Raw genomic sequence first — 16,716 nt, forward strand, 5'->3', positions numbered from 1 at the left:
TTTACAGAAAAATATCACTATGTCAAGAAGAATGCAGGAAATACCCATCTCCTCATCACTCCTGCTTTCTGTTCCTTTCATCCTCATTTTGGAGCAGCCACCAGCTGTAGGCTTGAAAATTAATCTGAATCCTCACAATTTCAGATGTTTTCATTTTAAATAAAATAGACAAATTTCTATTTTGGGAGGAAACGATTATAGTTTTGTCAGATTTCCAGGCACGGTCTCTGAACTGATAGCAATATTGGCAAAGAAAATGGTTGTGAGCTGAGTGCTAAAATGTCTCTATCAAGACAAAGTTAGATCTAAATAGTCTCAAAAGCTTCTCAGGGGCAATGAGGAGGGTTTTGATACAAAATGAGAAACTAAAGGATGATTGAACATGGACTGGAGGTTTTCCAGTTTGAACTTGTGGTACCTAAATCCTGTCTTGGTGTCAATTTAGGAGCCCTAAGTCACCCTGAGACTAACCTGTGAGTATAACGCTTCATCTAATTCTTGCTTACATCCCTTATCCAGGTTTTTCAGTGCTAGTTAACACCCTTGATAGAGGGCTCAGGGAAGAGTTAGCACTGACTCATGGGATTTGTGAAATCCTTTTGGTTTTGTGAAAGAGGATTGGCTCGATACAGTATCTAAGCCTGAAAAGCATAAACAGTATGGAAAACATCACAGACTTACTATATCTGCCTATTGTGATTTAACCCCAACCAGCAACTCAGTTCCACACAGTTCCTTACTTATTTCCCCCATGTTGGGGTGGGGAGAGAATCAGAACAATAAAAGTGAAAATAATCATGTTTTGAGTTCAAGACAGTTTAAGATGTAAATAAAAAGCTAAAAAAAAAACCAAAAACCCAAAAAACAAACACAAAACCAACCAACCAAAACCCAAACAGGCACACAGCAAAATAAAACAGGGAATCTGTTAGAAAGAGAATTAGGGTTTTGCTGAAGCTAAAGGAACTGTAAGAGAATAGTTAGGGGATAATTAGTTTCCAACGGTTTTTCCTGTCTTTGGAGGGGGGTGGGTGTTCTTGGGCAGGCAAACGAACTGGGTCAGATTGTGAACCCCAATTCCCAGCCAATAGGAAGAGGGGGCAGGGACCTTTCGGCCAGGAAAGGGTATAAAAAGTTCTGTTTCTTTTTGTTCTGGGTCTCTCTCCTAGGCTAGGGGGACACACCCGATTCAGCTGAATTTGTTAAATAAAAGTTTAGTTTTGCTTTGACGACTTTGTGCCCTCTACATTTTATTGGTAAAATGTGAGCATTTCTCACAAATCCATTCACCCATTCCAGTGGGCAGACGGGTGCTCAGCCATCCCCAGGAGAGCAGGGCTCCATCATGTGTAGTAATGACTGGGGAATACAAAAGCCATCATTCCAAACTTCCCCATTTTGCTTCCTTCTTCTCCCAGCTTTATATGTTCAGTATGACACTGTATGGTATGGAATAATCCTGTGGTCAGCTGGGATCAGCTTTCCCAGCTATGTCCCCTCCCATCAGCTTGTGCACTCCCAGCCCCCTCACTGGTGGGGTGGGTTGAGAAGCAGAAAAGGCCTTGGCTTCATGCAAACTCTGCCCAGCAATAATTACAACATCTGTCTATTATCATCACTGTTACCAGCAAAAATTCAAACCATAGCCTTATACTACACATTATTAAGAAAATTAACTCTACCCCAACTAAAACCAGCACACTGCATACACCTGGAAAGCAAAAGTACTTCTGAAATGATCTGAGGAGCAGACATTTCACAAGGAAGTTTGCTGTCTTTTCTCTGTGTCAGGTTGTCACATATAAGCACATATAATTCTTATGGCTGCATAAGTAATGTCTTTCACAAAGCACTGACTTCTGTCCATGCAGTTCTTTGTCTTTAATGGTAAAATCAGTGGTTTTGTTAAGATTTTAAAACTGACCTATTTATCAAGGTGATAGCACATATACACAACCAACCCTTGCCACTTCCTTTGCAACACATCTCTGGTTTCCTTTTTATCGTGTACTGAAGAGTAGCTTAGGAGAAGCAGAGGTCAGTCCAGATTTCACAAATCAATATTTCACTTAGAAATACAGTCATGGATCAGAAGTGTAGTTGTATCCCAGAAAAAAGAAATCAGGGTTTTATCCTTCCCCCAGCTGGAATTATATTTGGCAAAAAAACACGAGTCAAACGTCTGAGCCAGGATTTGGTGATACAAGCTACCTTGCATCAAGTAAGCCAATTCCCTTTGATCATAGAGTGAACTTGTGCTTAATGCGTCTTCTGACATGAGATTGTCATATCTCAGTTCGCAGCAAGAATACATGCCTTGAGAGAGGGACCCGAGCAGAAGGTTTAAATTGGGCCTTTACAGGTCTGATAAAGAAAGGAGCGCTAAGGAAATTGATGGAATGATGTGCATTGCCTAAAAGTGTCCCATTTATGTCCTTTCAATTTCATCTGTTCATAGATCTGGAACAGTTAGATCTTCACTGATATTTCTGTGCCTAAATTTTAAACAAAACATTATTACCAGGTTTGCTTTTCCAATACAGTCAAGTCACATTCCTGTTCTCAGTACTATGAGGCATTCAAGAACCATTTTCCAATTTTGAAATGCACTTTGCAGCTGCTCCCTCTTTACTGTGTGTTGCACAGAGGATATTTGTTGTAATATCCTGCAACAAATTAAATTTCAAATTAAGTCTGAGACTACAAAAAATACAGAGTTCTTTTTCTGTTTTGTTCTGCTATCCCTTGTCTTCCAGTTCTGAGGTTTAGTTAAGCATTAAGTTTTGGAATCTATTGATGAAAAAATAAGCATAGACAGTCATATTTGGACATATTTGGAGTTTACAGCCCTGTTTTTCTGAGTCATGCCCTCATAAATAGCCACTTTACTTTGCTTGAATAACAAAATAGGATCACAACACTGACTGTGTATCATAAGCACCTAACCCTCCTCCATAAAAACTAAAGAACAAGGAGTTATAGTGTGATTTTCCTGAAAAAGGCAAAAGAAACTTCAGATTTTCATCTGATCTGCAGTCACACTGATAAACACTGAGTTCACTAAGTTTGAGGAGAAAAAGCGATGCTCAAATGGAACTCACAAACCAATTCATGCCATGACACTTGTTAGCAAGTTTCCATCTCACAGACTTCCAGGGATATGAAAGATGATGTATGTTTGTAAGGGACCCTGATTATTTCCGAGACTTCACTTCAGCTGTTGAGCTATCTGGGTTCTGTACAACTATAAATTCCAAATTTGTGTATCAGTTGAAAATACAGAACTACTTACACAAAATATTCTCCAACTCACCAAAACCAAAGCAAGATTTCACTATTAGATTAGAATAAAAATATAACCAGAATTTACATTCTCCCACTGTTAATTCCTCAGAAAGTTTCATTATTTATATGTTTCTTTCCTTTTTTATATTCATGTGTTGATATGCCCTCTGTTTCTATTATATCTCTGTCTTTATGTAGGGTTAGTTCTCAGTAAGGAGGAACAGTCATTAAAGAAATGAATAAATCTTCCACATAATCAACTGATGTGTGGTTCTTTTCCAGGATTCACAATGTAAAGCCATCTCTGTAAGTGTTCAGAAATACTCAGACATTTTAAATAATCATAATGTTTTTATGATAGAAATCTCTGAGTAATTCCAAGGTGGCTCTAAATGATGAAATAAACCCTCATATTTCTTTTTAAAAAAAAGGCTTTGTTCCAAATAGGTCACTAGAATTCTCTTAGTATCTACCTACTTTTTCTAATTTTCCGTGGACATTATTTGGAGGTGGAGCATCAAATTAGGTAGAAGTGCTTCTGGAGGTATCAAAGTATTTATGATTACTTGTCTCTATATATCTGCAGAAAGCATTACTGTACATGATAATAAAGCAATATCCAAATAAAACTTAGAATATTTTTAGTAATATACAGAAAATTTTGATTAAGATCAAACACTTTTCTTGAGAAGCTTAAAAAAGTCTGTGGAAAAAGGACCTCTCTCTGTCTCTGTCTCCTGTCTCTGTTTTGCTCTCTCTGTCTCTCTCTGTGTCTCTCTCTGTCTCTCTGTCTCTCTCTCTCCCTCTCCCCCCCCCCCATATATATGTACATGCAGGGTCCAACATTTAACAACACTGTCTCTAACTACTTAAGAAAAATAAAAATGATACAGAAAATCATAGGAAACCCATAGAGTCCAATCCCAAACACCACTGAAGTCAGGGAAAGTATTTCTATATATGTCATAATTTTAATTGAATTGTTATAATATATGAAGTTTAACATTAGTTTTAGTTAACATTATATATGTAGAACTACACACTTCTAAGATACTTGGTTTAGCTCTGTCTCCAGTGAATAGAGAAAGCTAAATGCTAAATTAGCTATCTAAGATATATGGCGTGAGACATCTTTTGGGAGAACTCATCTTTCTGTTTTGACTTTAAATGGGGCACAAATAATAAGTTTTAACTAGGCAGCTGGCATGTGGATGGCTAAAGCTGAGAGGAGGACAACAGTAACTGATAAATAAAATATACAGACAGCATAAGCAAGGACTAACTTTAATTCTACTGCAGACTATCTGAAAGTGCATACAAACTAGAGACCCCATTACAGATGTCCTTGCACTCATTTAGAAGCATTTTCAAGAACTGGACACTGAGATTAATTTGAATCATTGAAGGGAATGGGATCTATCTTGCCAGTATTGGATCTGATTTTGTCTGCTATCTATATGTGAACTCCCAAAATTATTAAAAAAAAAGCCAGAAAAACCTAAAATCTGCTAAGAGATCAATATGACAGAAACAGTACAACAGTCATGCCAAACCCTGAAGCAGCAATACATTTCTTTTTCACTACCCAAGACAAATCTTGCAGAAACACAGGAGATGGCATAAAAATTAAAACGCTTCTGAATGAACTAACATGCCTTGAGTCACTTCAGAGGAGAGGCAGTGCAGCTTTGAAATACTCATCTCCAATTCTTCAGTTTCTGTTCTGTCTTGTATCTTTCTGCTCCCATGACCACACTTCATAATTATGGATAAACATAGAGAGTGTAAAGAAAGCCTTAATTGAAGGTTAATCCCCAACAGTTAAATTCAAGAGTTCTCTTTGATAAAAAAAGCAAAAGACCCTTAGAGGTAAAACACATGAAATTTTGATTAGATTTCAGAGTCTGTTTGATGACAAAAAGGTTAATGCATTTTTCTTTAAAGTTCTCTTTATTTATTAGCTATTCTTTTGAATGCTTTCAGTTTAGAAATAGCTCTTTATGGATGAAGGGAACAGTGATACCTAGCACACTCTTAATGTAGGGGTGAAATGTACACTTTGTAATAGCTGCAGTGAATGCTGGCCACATCACAATCAAAACAAGGTGTGATTTCAATCAGATCGTGCAAAGTGAAATTCATTCAAAGAATATAAACCTCTGAACAAACCATAGAGTTAGGGCCACCTAAATCTTACCAAACTGAATTATATCACAGTTTTATAACAACCTAAGAAGAATCAGTGATTTAATCACCATAATACTATTTGCTGATGATTTCTGAGGCATTAGTGCAGGGGTTTTTAGAACCATAATGTGGGAAAATTCTCTTGATCCAAAATTTAGAGGCAGAATCCAAATAGAAGTGAAATAGGAACATTTATTTAACAGTGCACACAAGGAACTCTCTGGGAAACACCTGCAGCAACTCAGCTGGCGCTAGAGAATTTCTCCAGGAGCCCCCAAACCAAAGTGAAACTGTAGCTTATAAACTACCATTTCCCCACCCTGTCACTGCCCCCAGGGTGGTCCAGCCTTCTTGTCCTTGGATTGGGCATCTATATGTGGGCAATTTTAGCTATGACATTAACTGTAATTGGTGGTTCTCGTTGCCTTGACAAGCCCTATCCCTGGCTGCTTGGACCCTGGCAGCAGCCCCTGACTGGAGCTGTTACTTACAGCCTTCCTGCCTTTCACACCTAGCTAAGGGACACCTAATCTCCCTCGGACTTTTCTAGAAACCTTCCCCCCGCCTCCCCATACTATTTCCCTTTATTAATTCAATTAAAACAGATAATTGTGTAAAAACTGGAGAAACTGTGCAAAATATAAACAGTCCTACATATTCAACCATTCATGCCTCTGGCTTGTGATGAATCCCCAATCTATTTTCTCACCCATAATACTTATAATGGCATTCTTAGTGGCACCAAGAACACTATGCTTCTTAATAGTTAAGATACTGTTTATATCTTTAATGGAAACTTGTTGGAAAAAAAATGTAATACTGAGTTACACAGAATGTTTATACAGAAAAATATTTGGAACATATAAATGTGGGTGTTAGGAATAAATACGGAACTCAGAAATTGAAATGAGAGAAAAAAAACCAATGGAAAACATTTAATATAATTAACCAAAATTATACTCAGAGAGGATGACTATGAATGAACAACATACTTGATATGACTCTTAGAATATTACAAGCTATTATTTGTATGTGCTAGTTATTTAACTACTTCTCTGTGTTTAGTGCTTAAATTTCTTAGCAAATTGGAAGTGTTCACTCATACCTGTCTTTAGTGATACAAAATGCTGAATATACCAAAGAAGGAAAATTATTTTTCTTCTCGAGACTGAGACGACCAGAATATGTCCTATAGCAAAGGCAGTGCTTTGACCTATGTAAAAAGTTCCATTACTAGTCTGAAAGCCCAGAGCAGGGCCAAGGGCATAAACTGATACATCAGTGCTCAAATGAGGAATATTTACATCAGTAGATAGTCAGGAGGTTTCAAGACACATTTTGTTTTTTCTCTGAAGATGACTTCAGTACCTTTATTAATATTATTCCCACTCTTCAAATATCTCTCCACTTCTCTGGCAAATTGTTCTGGAAAGAGTGGACTAAATGCTCTGATGGTACAGACTGGATAGAAGTTTTGGATCACCTTTATCCACCAGGCTTCTGACGGCCTTGGCTTTTCTTCCATTTTTGTTTACATAGAAGGATATGCAAATGTGATTGTGTGGGCCAGAAGATTCAACCACTGGGGAGCTTCACTCCCCACTGGAAGTAGTTATTCCATTTTCATTTATATTCCTGTTCTAATGTGATCATGGAACAGTGCCTACAAGAAAGATGGGGGGAGACTATTTACAGGGATATGTAGTGACAGAACAAGATAGAATGGCTTCAAACTGAAAGGGATTGCTTTAGATCACATGCCAGGAAGACATGCTTTCCTGTGAGGGTGGGGAGGCCCTGACACAGGTTGCCCAGAGAAGCTGTGGCTGCTGCATCCCTGGAAATTTTCAAGGCCAGGTTGTATGGGTCTCTGAGCAACCTGATACAGTGAAGGGATTCCTGTCCATGGTAGGGGTGGTCAGAACTAGATGATCTTTAAAGTTCTTTGCAACATAAACCATTCTAGGATTCTATGATTTAATGAAAGTACTCTGAGAATTTCCCATGATCTCTGGTCATCAGGAAAGATTTTATTCAGACATATCTCTAAAGTGATGTAGAATGTCTTGAGCATGTGTGAAAATTAGCTGTAGCTCTTTTCAGGCTATATTTCACATTTTCTCTCATTTTTCTATCTGTAGAAACAGAGTAAAATGTTTAGGATGCATGGTCAAAATTCCTGGCTCCTTAGAAAAGTCACAGATCAAATCATAAGATTAGTAAGATCTGAATACTGATAAATACCTGAATGTAGGAGACAATATCTAGTAATTATCTCAAGCAAAAATATTTATAATTATTTAAAAATTACTCACATCTTTACCAAGTATACATAAAATATTAAACCCCAGTTTCCAAATCTGTAATATAAATACTAAATTAACATTATTTCAATTACAGCTTTAAACTTTAAGTTTACAAACCTAAGTTCCTTTTTTAATTAGTGATCCAATATTACCTACTTCTACCATCAGTGTTTAAATGTATTCACTTTGCTGAAAAAGAAAGGAATCCTATGGAGCCCTAGTTTTGATCTTTTGGATGAGAAGATGAGAGTGTAAAAACACAACTTGGCAATGCTTTCAGTCCTATCATTTCAGTGGTAGGGCTGCTTTGACTGCTGCTTACAGTAGAAACACCTCATTCTGCTATAGTGGGTGAATATCAACTTATTCTCACTGCCAAGGACCATTTTTTTTGGCTGTCAAGTTTTGCTATACAAGTGTACAAATGTATAAAGTGTGGAATTATTTAAACACCAAGAGGGCACTTTATGTTTTGCCATAATTGCACCTCCGGGACAATCTATGACTCCAGAAGATTTTTAGTGTAGACTCAGGGCCTGTTTTGGTCTTCTACCTAAGTGAATGCAACATGAAAAACCCAGAAACCTCCCATCAATTGATCCACAATCATGAAGAAAAAAACCAAATCAAAACAAAAAAAACCAAACCAAACCAAAACAAAAAAAAACAACAAAAAGCCAACAAACCAAACAACCCCCAAACATTTCATTCTCTCAGCGTCTGCTTCCTACATTGTTGCAGATTAAACACCTAGCAGATAAACAGATTATTGTCTTTCATATTAACATTCTGTGGAAGACTAAAGGGTACAGATTGCTACCCTGGATATTTATGAGTTTTTGACTGTTCTTTCCAGGAAAAAAAGGGCTCTTCAGATAGGTAAAGGACTCTTATCAGGAGTTCTGAGTAAATAGAATGTGTTGGGCTGGTCACTGTGACACTTTGTGGTGTTTAAATTTCATCAGGACAAAAATTAATTTAGGAACAACCTCTCCTCTTTCTGCCCCTGAAAGAGGCTCCAGGTACCCATTGGTGTCCAAGAAGTGAGGGAGCAGTACATCTTCACCAAAAAACATCTCTATGTTTGTCTAGAGGATCAGATTATTAGAAGGAATCTGCCACAGACATTTTAAAGACGGATTGAATAAAACACAGCTAAATTTCTAACGGACTGAAGAATACAGCAGGAGCCATTATAGGCAGTGACAGTATCCAAGTTCTTAAATGACATGTTCCCTAATAAAATAATAAGTTCAGTAAAATTCTAGGTATCTGAGGATATAGACCCCTGCTAACAGGGTAAGTCAAACCCTTCCCACACACATCCATGGTAAACTGGCCCATCTGGGAAATTATTCCTGACGCAAATCTTAAGATTAATTGATTTCAGGTGAAACTTATAGCAGATACCTGAGAAATTTTAAAGAAACAATAAAAACTGTGACACATTTATATCGGAACTTGTTTCCCATGTATAACAGGAAAACATGAAACAGAGGAAAACATGTTATTAGTAATGGGCTATGAAAGAGGAAATATTTTTAGTCCCTGATAGACAAACAATGAGGGCCCAAGGTCTTGGCACTCACAAGATAGAAACAACATGAAAATAATAACCCAGACTCTTCCCAGACACAAGAGATGTTCAAGGACCCACAAGACAAAAATAATTGTGGGAATTGCATTGCAGTTCCTTCTGTGTACTTACTGTTTTCAATCAAAGCCAAAGCAGGCTCTTTGTCCTGTGCTGCTACCACCACCACCACCACCACTACTACTACTACTACTATAACTACTAGATAGGTAGAAATTGTAAAACCTTGGTCTCCTAGTATTCAACATCACTTCTTATGGTTTTCATTTTTTTTAAACTATTCTCACCTTAAATAATCTTTCAGTCTTGACAACTACTTGGAAATTGTACTTCATGCATCTGCTTCATTCCATACCTCTGAACAAGCTTCTAGCTCCTGCTACACCTGTTCCAGCCTGTCTCTTGAGTAAATCCATAGGTACAAAGAATTGCTTGATGTATTCCAAGTAAGACCTTTTTAGTGCCTTGTACTATAACAATAAAAATTCAATTTTTGTATGAAATAAAAAAACAACACAAAACCAAAACCAAAACCAAACATCTGACCCATTGTAGACCTATGTTTGGCTTTTCATGTCTCCACCAGTTATCCCAAAGTCATATTGATATCAACATATATAGAAAGTTCTTGCCCATCCTTCCTACTTACACAAAAAACAAAAGCTCTTTCATTACTATTTCTTCTTGTCAAAAAATTCTATTTTTAAAAAATAAAGATGTTTAAATTCTCAGTAGTCATTTAAAATTTGAGATTAATATGTCACCACAAACTTAAAAAAAATCCAACAAAATTGTCCTTAACTTTAGCCAAAGTAGCATAAGATAAGAGGTAGAATAATATGAAGAAAAAAAACCCCACTACCAATATAATGTACATCAGATTTTCAAAATGTATTCCTCCTGGGTCCAATGTCATATCACAAGCACAAAATATGAAGGCAATCAGAGCATTTTTTCTGTGTTGAGAGCTGTGTTACTTAGTCCTTTTTAATATAATTTAATAATATCACAGTCCTACAGCCACTGCCTGCATCCTTTTATGCAAGTTTTTTAGTGCAAAAGTTTATCTGATTTGTCTTTAGGAATCAGAAACATTATATATTTCATGCTAGATGTAGACTTTCATGGTGTTGCTATGTAGAAAGCTGCACTAAAACAGAAATAACAACTGGGAACTGTGTCCAAAATGAATATAGAAATTAAGCTGAAATGAAAGGACTTATTTTCCATTTGCAGGAGATAAATGAATTGTTTTGGAACCAAGATAATAAATGGAAAGTCATTGTTTCAAATATTTCTAACGAGTAGAATTGAATGGAGATTTTGTTTGAAAAGTGTGACCTAAAAGAGCAGAAAAAAAATCTCATTTTAAAGCTTGAATTATACCATCGTCTCTGGAGGTGGGTAAGGTGCTGGCCTCTTGACTCCAGTCATTACAAAAAGGAGAGAGAAAAGCCAACTACCAACTGAGAACAGGAAATATGATGGCCCTCCTACAGAGTATGAAAGACTAAGAGGATTGTGAGATCAGAGAGCCCATAGGAAGCTGCTTTTCGAACTGTCTACACAAAATTAAAAGGTTGTTAAAAAATAGAGGAAAAAAGGGGGACCCCCCACCTCCCCCAATAAACCCAACCAAAAAACAACCCTGTTGCTGTGCTGACAAACCTTAAAAAGATGGGTGCAGTCAGCAGACTTGCAAGCAAATGCTTCTCATTTAGTAATGGGTCACAGTTGGTTTCAGAAACGGTCTGAAAGCTTCAAGATTGGCATGACCGAGCATTTATTCAGCTTAAGCAGAGGCATTTGACACTAGTGGTGGCAAATGTTGATGGATTAAATGCATCCTTTGAATGTATGTATGTATGTATGGCTAGGCTTCACAAATGAAGATTTGGGAAGGGCTCTACCCACGTGGGTGTATCCTTCGAGCCTGCCAGTTTGAATACAGTAAAGGCAACAAACACATCCGTGAGAATGAACAAATAAAACCGGTTTGACAGGTAACAGACTGTAAGAAAACCTTAATCTAAGCAATAAGGAGAATGCAAATTGGAGGGCAGATATAATGTGCAGAAATAAAAATCTCATGTGATAATCTTGGCCTGAATCTATTTTTTCTGCACAGAATTTCTTATTGACATCCCACAGTAAATATATGTAAGACGTAAAGAGTTAGGATAACAAGGTACTTGCTAGAGAGCAGTTCTAAACTTCAGTAGCAAGAGTCCAATTGGTATTAATAAGCTTTTGATTAGGACACAGGTTCTCATCTTTAAAAGTCCTATGCTCTGGGGAAATTCACCATAAGCAGGAGAGGATTATTTTCACTAAAATCTTTAGAGACTACCCAGCTTCGCTGAAAGGAAGTGGTATGAAGAAGTCAGACAATTTGAGCTGCAGCAGAAGGTACAATGTGAAATAATATTTAAAGTCATTATTAATTTCTCTCATTGCATTAAATTATCATTAACCTAGTAAAATTTTTTTCATATAACTTTTAGTGAAAAGGTAGGATGGTGCAAAATACCTGAACAGGAGAAACAATGGCAACTTCATTTCACAAGAATATGGTATGAAAGTAGTACCCTTTTTTCATTTTACTTCTAGTATTGCCACTAATTACTTAATTTTGATTCCATACAAAGAATAGGAAGCTGTCTGAATATACCCATAGCCCTTGGATTTTATTCCACTACCACAGTGACATTCACAGCTTTAAAAATGGTACAGAATTGGTTTGAAATCTTTATATTGAATGTGCAAATTGGTGTGACTACTTCACAAAGACGACTTTCACTAATAAATGTTTTTTTCATTGCTTTAAAAATAATGATTTCTAAAAATTGTAATAGAGATGGAAACCCCAGGTGAAGAAGAAGGCATCTTGCAAATGTCCAATGAGTGATTGTCTCAGACCTGAACAGTTTATCATAAAAAAAACCCAAAGATAACCCCAATAAACAAACAAACAGGTTTCAGAAATTTTTCACAGCATGAAAATAGAGTGCTCATTCCCCTTAATTTTTTGAGTCCCTCATGAAACATATAGAGGTTAGATTTATCATTCTCACCTGCTTGATAATTATACCAGGAAACAACTGTGGACAGGAAGTGATGAATGTTAAATATTGGTGTTTGCTTTGTTTGTCACCTACACATCTGACCAAGACAGATTGTTGCTTACCTCTCATATTTTTGAATCTGGTCCAAAATTCAAAAATGTCAGGGGGGGAAAAAATAAATCTCTTCCTTCCTTCCTTCCGAATTCCTTCCGAATTCCTTCCTTCCTTCCTTCCTTCCTTCCTTCCTTCCTTCCTTCCTTCCTTCCTTCCTTCCTTCCTTCCTTCCTTCCTTCCTTATTCCTTCCGAATTCCTTCCTTCCTTCCGAATTCCTTCCTTCCTTCCTTCCTTCCTTCCTTCCTTCCTTCCGAATTCCGAATTCCGAATTCCGAATTCCGAATTCCTTCCTTCCTTCCGAATTCCTTCCTTCCTTCCTTCCTTCCTTCCTTCCTTCCTTCCTTCCTTCCTTCCTTCCTTCCTTCCTTCCTTCCTTCCTTCCTTCCTTCCTTCCTTCCTTCCTTCCTTCCTTCCTTCCGAATTCCTTCCTTCCGAATTCCTTCCTTCCTTCCTTCCTTCCTTCCTTCCTTCCTTCCTTCCTTCCTTCCTTCCGAATTCCTTCCTTCCTTCCTTCCTTCCTTCCTTCCTTCCTTCCTTCCTTCCTTCCTTCCTTCCTTCCTTCCTTCCTTCCTTCCTTCCTTCCTTCCTTCCTTCCGAATTCCTTCCTTCCGAATTCCTTCCTTCCTTCCGAATTCCTTCCTTCCTTATTCCTTCCTTCCGAATTGCTTCTGAATTCCTTCCTTCCTTCCAAATTCCTTCCTCCCACCCTTCCTTCCGCTCTTCCTTCTGCCCTTCCTTTCTTCCACCCTTCCTTCCGCCCTTCCTGCTTGTCTGCCTGCCTGCCTGCCTTCCTTCTTTCTTTCTCCCTTTCTTTCTTTTTCTTCTCTCATTAACTCCCATTCAAATGCATACCTCTGCCTCTTCTGCTCTCCTGCAGTGACAGGAAACTGAAGAAAATTGATGCACTAACAGTTGTAATATGACATTCGAAAAGTGACTTTTTGATTTTCAATTAACCTTGCACAAAGAGGAAATATTGAAATTCACCTCTTTGTTCTTGGCTGTGTATGTTAGCCAGGCTAGTGTTGGTAGGAGCGAGCAGGAGGGGCTGGGTTTGGGAAGGGGGAAACTGGCACCTTGTTCTAGCACTCCACTGCTATTTGCACAAAACGAGACAAGACTACCCTGCAATAATTACTCTCTAAAGGGGGAAACAGGTAGGAGAGAGAGTGCTCTTGTCATTTGTTTGACTTAATTGTACGCTTTTATGAGCCGTCTGGCTGGAAGGATTAAAGTTACTTTTAATAACACCTCCTTTCAAAGGAATTTGATTTGAGATTTCCCAGCAGGGCTACCTACCAAGCAGCAGGACCCTTTTCTTCCTTCTAGACCCCTGTTCCTTCAGCATTCCCATACCCTCCCACCTCTTCTTCCCCCATTGAGCACCAGCATTGTTCTATTTGTCTAAGAGAATCCACGCTGGATAACATGATATGAAGTCAAATTTATATATCCACCTAAACAAAAAAGTAAATGAATTAGGATAAGAAAAAAAATGTGCATAAGCATTTCCTAAGATGCTGGGCTTAGGAAAAGTGACAGATCATCATATAGTCTGATCTTCATTCATTTAGTTTGGAGAAGATGTTCATTACATACCTACAGAGCAGATTGCAGAATGGACAATGAGTACAAAACTTATTTAATTTTGGAAAACTGAAAATTAGTTAGTCATAGTGAAACAAATTTCTTGGGAATATGTGAGAGAGTCTGAATAATGATTACTTGATATCATGGGGAATAATTTCTGAGAAGTAAGTTTTCAAAGCTACTTGGTGTGTCCACATGTTCTTCAATTTAGTTTATGTGTCATGTCTACATGCACTTCAATTTAGTTTATGTGTTATGTCATCAAACAATAAAGAAAAAATAAATCTATACATAAAGAAAACAAGATTGGTCATGAATTGTGGGAATTAAATTGTCTGTTTTTCTGCATTCATGCAGGATCCTCTGTCTGGGAACAGTATGGGTCAATGCGATATGAACAGTCTATATCCAGCAAAGTGTGGACTGATAGGTGAGGATAGGCCAGTTAAAATCCATTCCTTTATTAGGTGTGCACTTTTAAACTATTATTTAAGAGTTTTTGTAGAAAACCCTATACACTTGTACAGTAAAACTCACATGCTCTAAGTCAGTGGTTTTCTATTAGGATTATTTAATTTGTATTTCTAAAAACCACAGCTTAAATTTTCATTTTGGTTGATTTCCTTGTGGCTTAGGAGAAACAAGGAAAAGTAAAAACAGTTTCACAGGGAATGTAATTTCTTTTTTGGCCTAAAGAAAATCCCATAAGATAGTTAGACTTGACATGTTTTACAATGTCACTGTATATTTTCATAAGTATTTACAAACCATCCATTTACACACTTTCTCCTCATTATGTTCAATATATGAGCAACCCCTCTATAATACTACCAGAATCAGCCTTATTTAATTGTTCAACTATCTGGGAAAGAAGCATGATTTTTGTTAATGTTTTAAGGTACCTAATGTGAAACTCCTAGCTTGCAAATATTTCACACCTGAGACATTAATTCATTGCAGGTCAATTGCTTTTCTGATTGCATTAAAAGGAAGATGATGTCCTTTTGTACATGAATCTAAATCATAATATACTTAATTCACTCTCATATCTGAAGTCCAAAGTCCAAACTATTTTTATATCTGGAGCAGCAAATAACAAAAAAATTATCTGGCATTCTTGAGGCCTGAGTTCTAGTCCTGCATCTCCATGGTCATTAACAAGAACAGCCTTTGGATATACTTAAATATAATCAACATTATCCAATATGTAAGTGATTGTGGCATCAACATCATATGTCAAAAATGTCTGTGCCTCATCATGATCCCTGATTGGAAGTTGCTTCTTTTGTATCTAAAGTGAGCTCTCTTCCTCTGTTCACTACAAAAACTCCCCTTGATAATACATAAATTCCCCTTTTGATCTACTACATGATGTATATATTAATTAAAGATAAAATAGAAATTTATCTTAGGTTATTCAATTCTGAATTAAATTATTTGATATTGCTTTATTTGCAAGAGGTCTATTATTCTACTTCATGAGAAGCTTATAAGATATTAGGGTTAAATAGAGGTGTGGGGTGATGGCCCCTCTGATAAGGCCTGATGGGTTGAAGGGGATGCCTCAGCCCCTGAAGGGGCGCTCCAGCCGAGGACAAAGGCTTTCAAACTGATAAGATTAACTTAGAGTGAAGTGTTGTTTAAGGAATGACATGGCCCCCTCTGCGATATCTTCTGTAACTGCTCAAAGGAGCCACCTCACCTCAGGCATCTGTATCAGCATCACCCTCCCAATAGATGGACTCAGCCACACAACTGCATATGGTGGACAGAAGAAGCCTTCAGATTATCTTGGTAGGAGACAGTTCTTTCAAGAGGTCATATCACTGAACATCTAAAGATTTAATCTCCAAAAAAAGCTGAATCCCTATACCAAGACTTTGCTGTAAACTTGGGAAGGTGAGATGAGAAATGTGGAAAACCTGCATACCAGCATATTTGTACAGATTTATGTATTTTCCATGGAGCCTTTATTAATCAAACACAATTATTTGCATCTCTAAGTGCCCTGAATGCATTAACTGTATAGTTCAAATCCTGACTGAACAATGCTCTCACATCATCTACTGCTATAGGAAATTAGTAAGTAATAAACAGAGAGATAATCAACAAAAGTGGATAGTTTCTCCCCCTACCTAGATAATAGCTAGCATTGCAGGTTTTTTTTTCTTTCTTTTAACTGAAACAATAGCCACTAATATCATCTTGGCTCTTGAAAATAGTCTGAGTTATCTGAGTTATCTGCCCAGTCTTCATTGTATGTGAAATTTTGAGGAACTATGTAGAAAAAACTGAGTAGATTTAAACCATCAGACTTAGAAAATATTCCAGTGTTTTCCAAGTGGAAATAGCTGAGAACTAACAACTCATTCCAATCTCACAAAAACCAGAATATCTTGTGTGAGTGATCTTTTTTGACTACAAATTATAAACCAGTTGTAAGATGGCTAACAACTGATTGTTGTATAAAATCAGCAGAAAACAACAAAGCGAAATGTCCACCTAACAAAACTAAGAAGTGAAAGAGAAGTGAAGTATGATTAGGTCATGCACAAGCTTTGACCCTCTAACTCC

The sequence above is a fragment of the Pithys albifrons genome, chromosome Z (genome assembly GCF_047495875.1).
Source record: "Pithys albifrons albifrons isolate INPA30051 chromosome Z, PitAlb_v1, whole genome shotgun sequence".
NCBI lineage: Eukaryota > Metazoa > Chordata > Aves > Passeriformes > Thamnophilidae > Pithys > Pithys albifrons.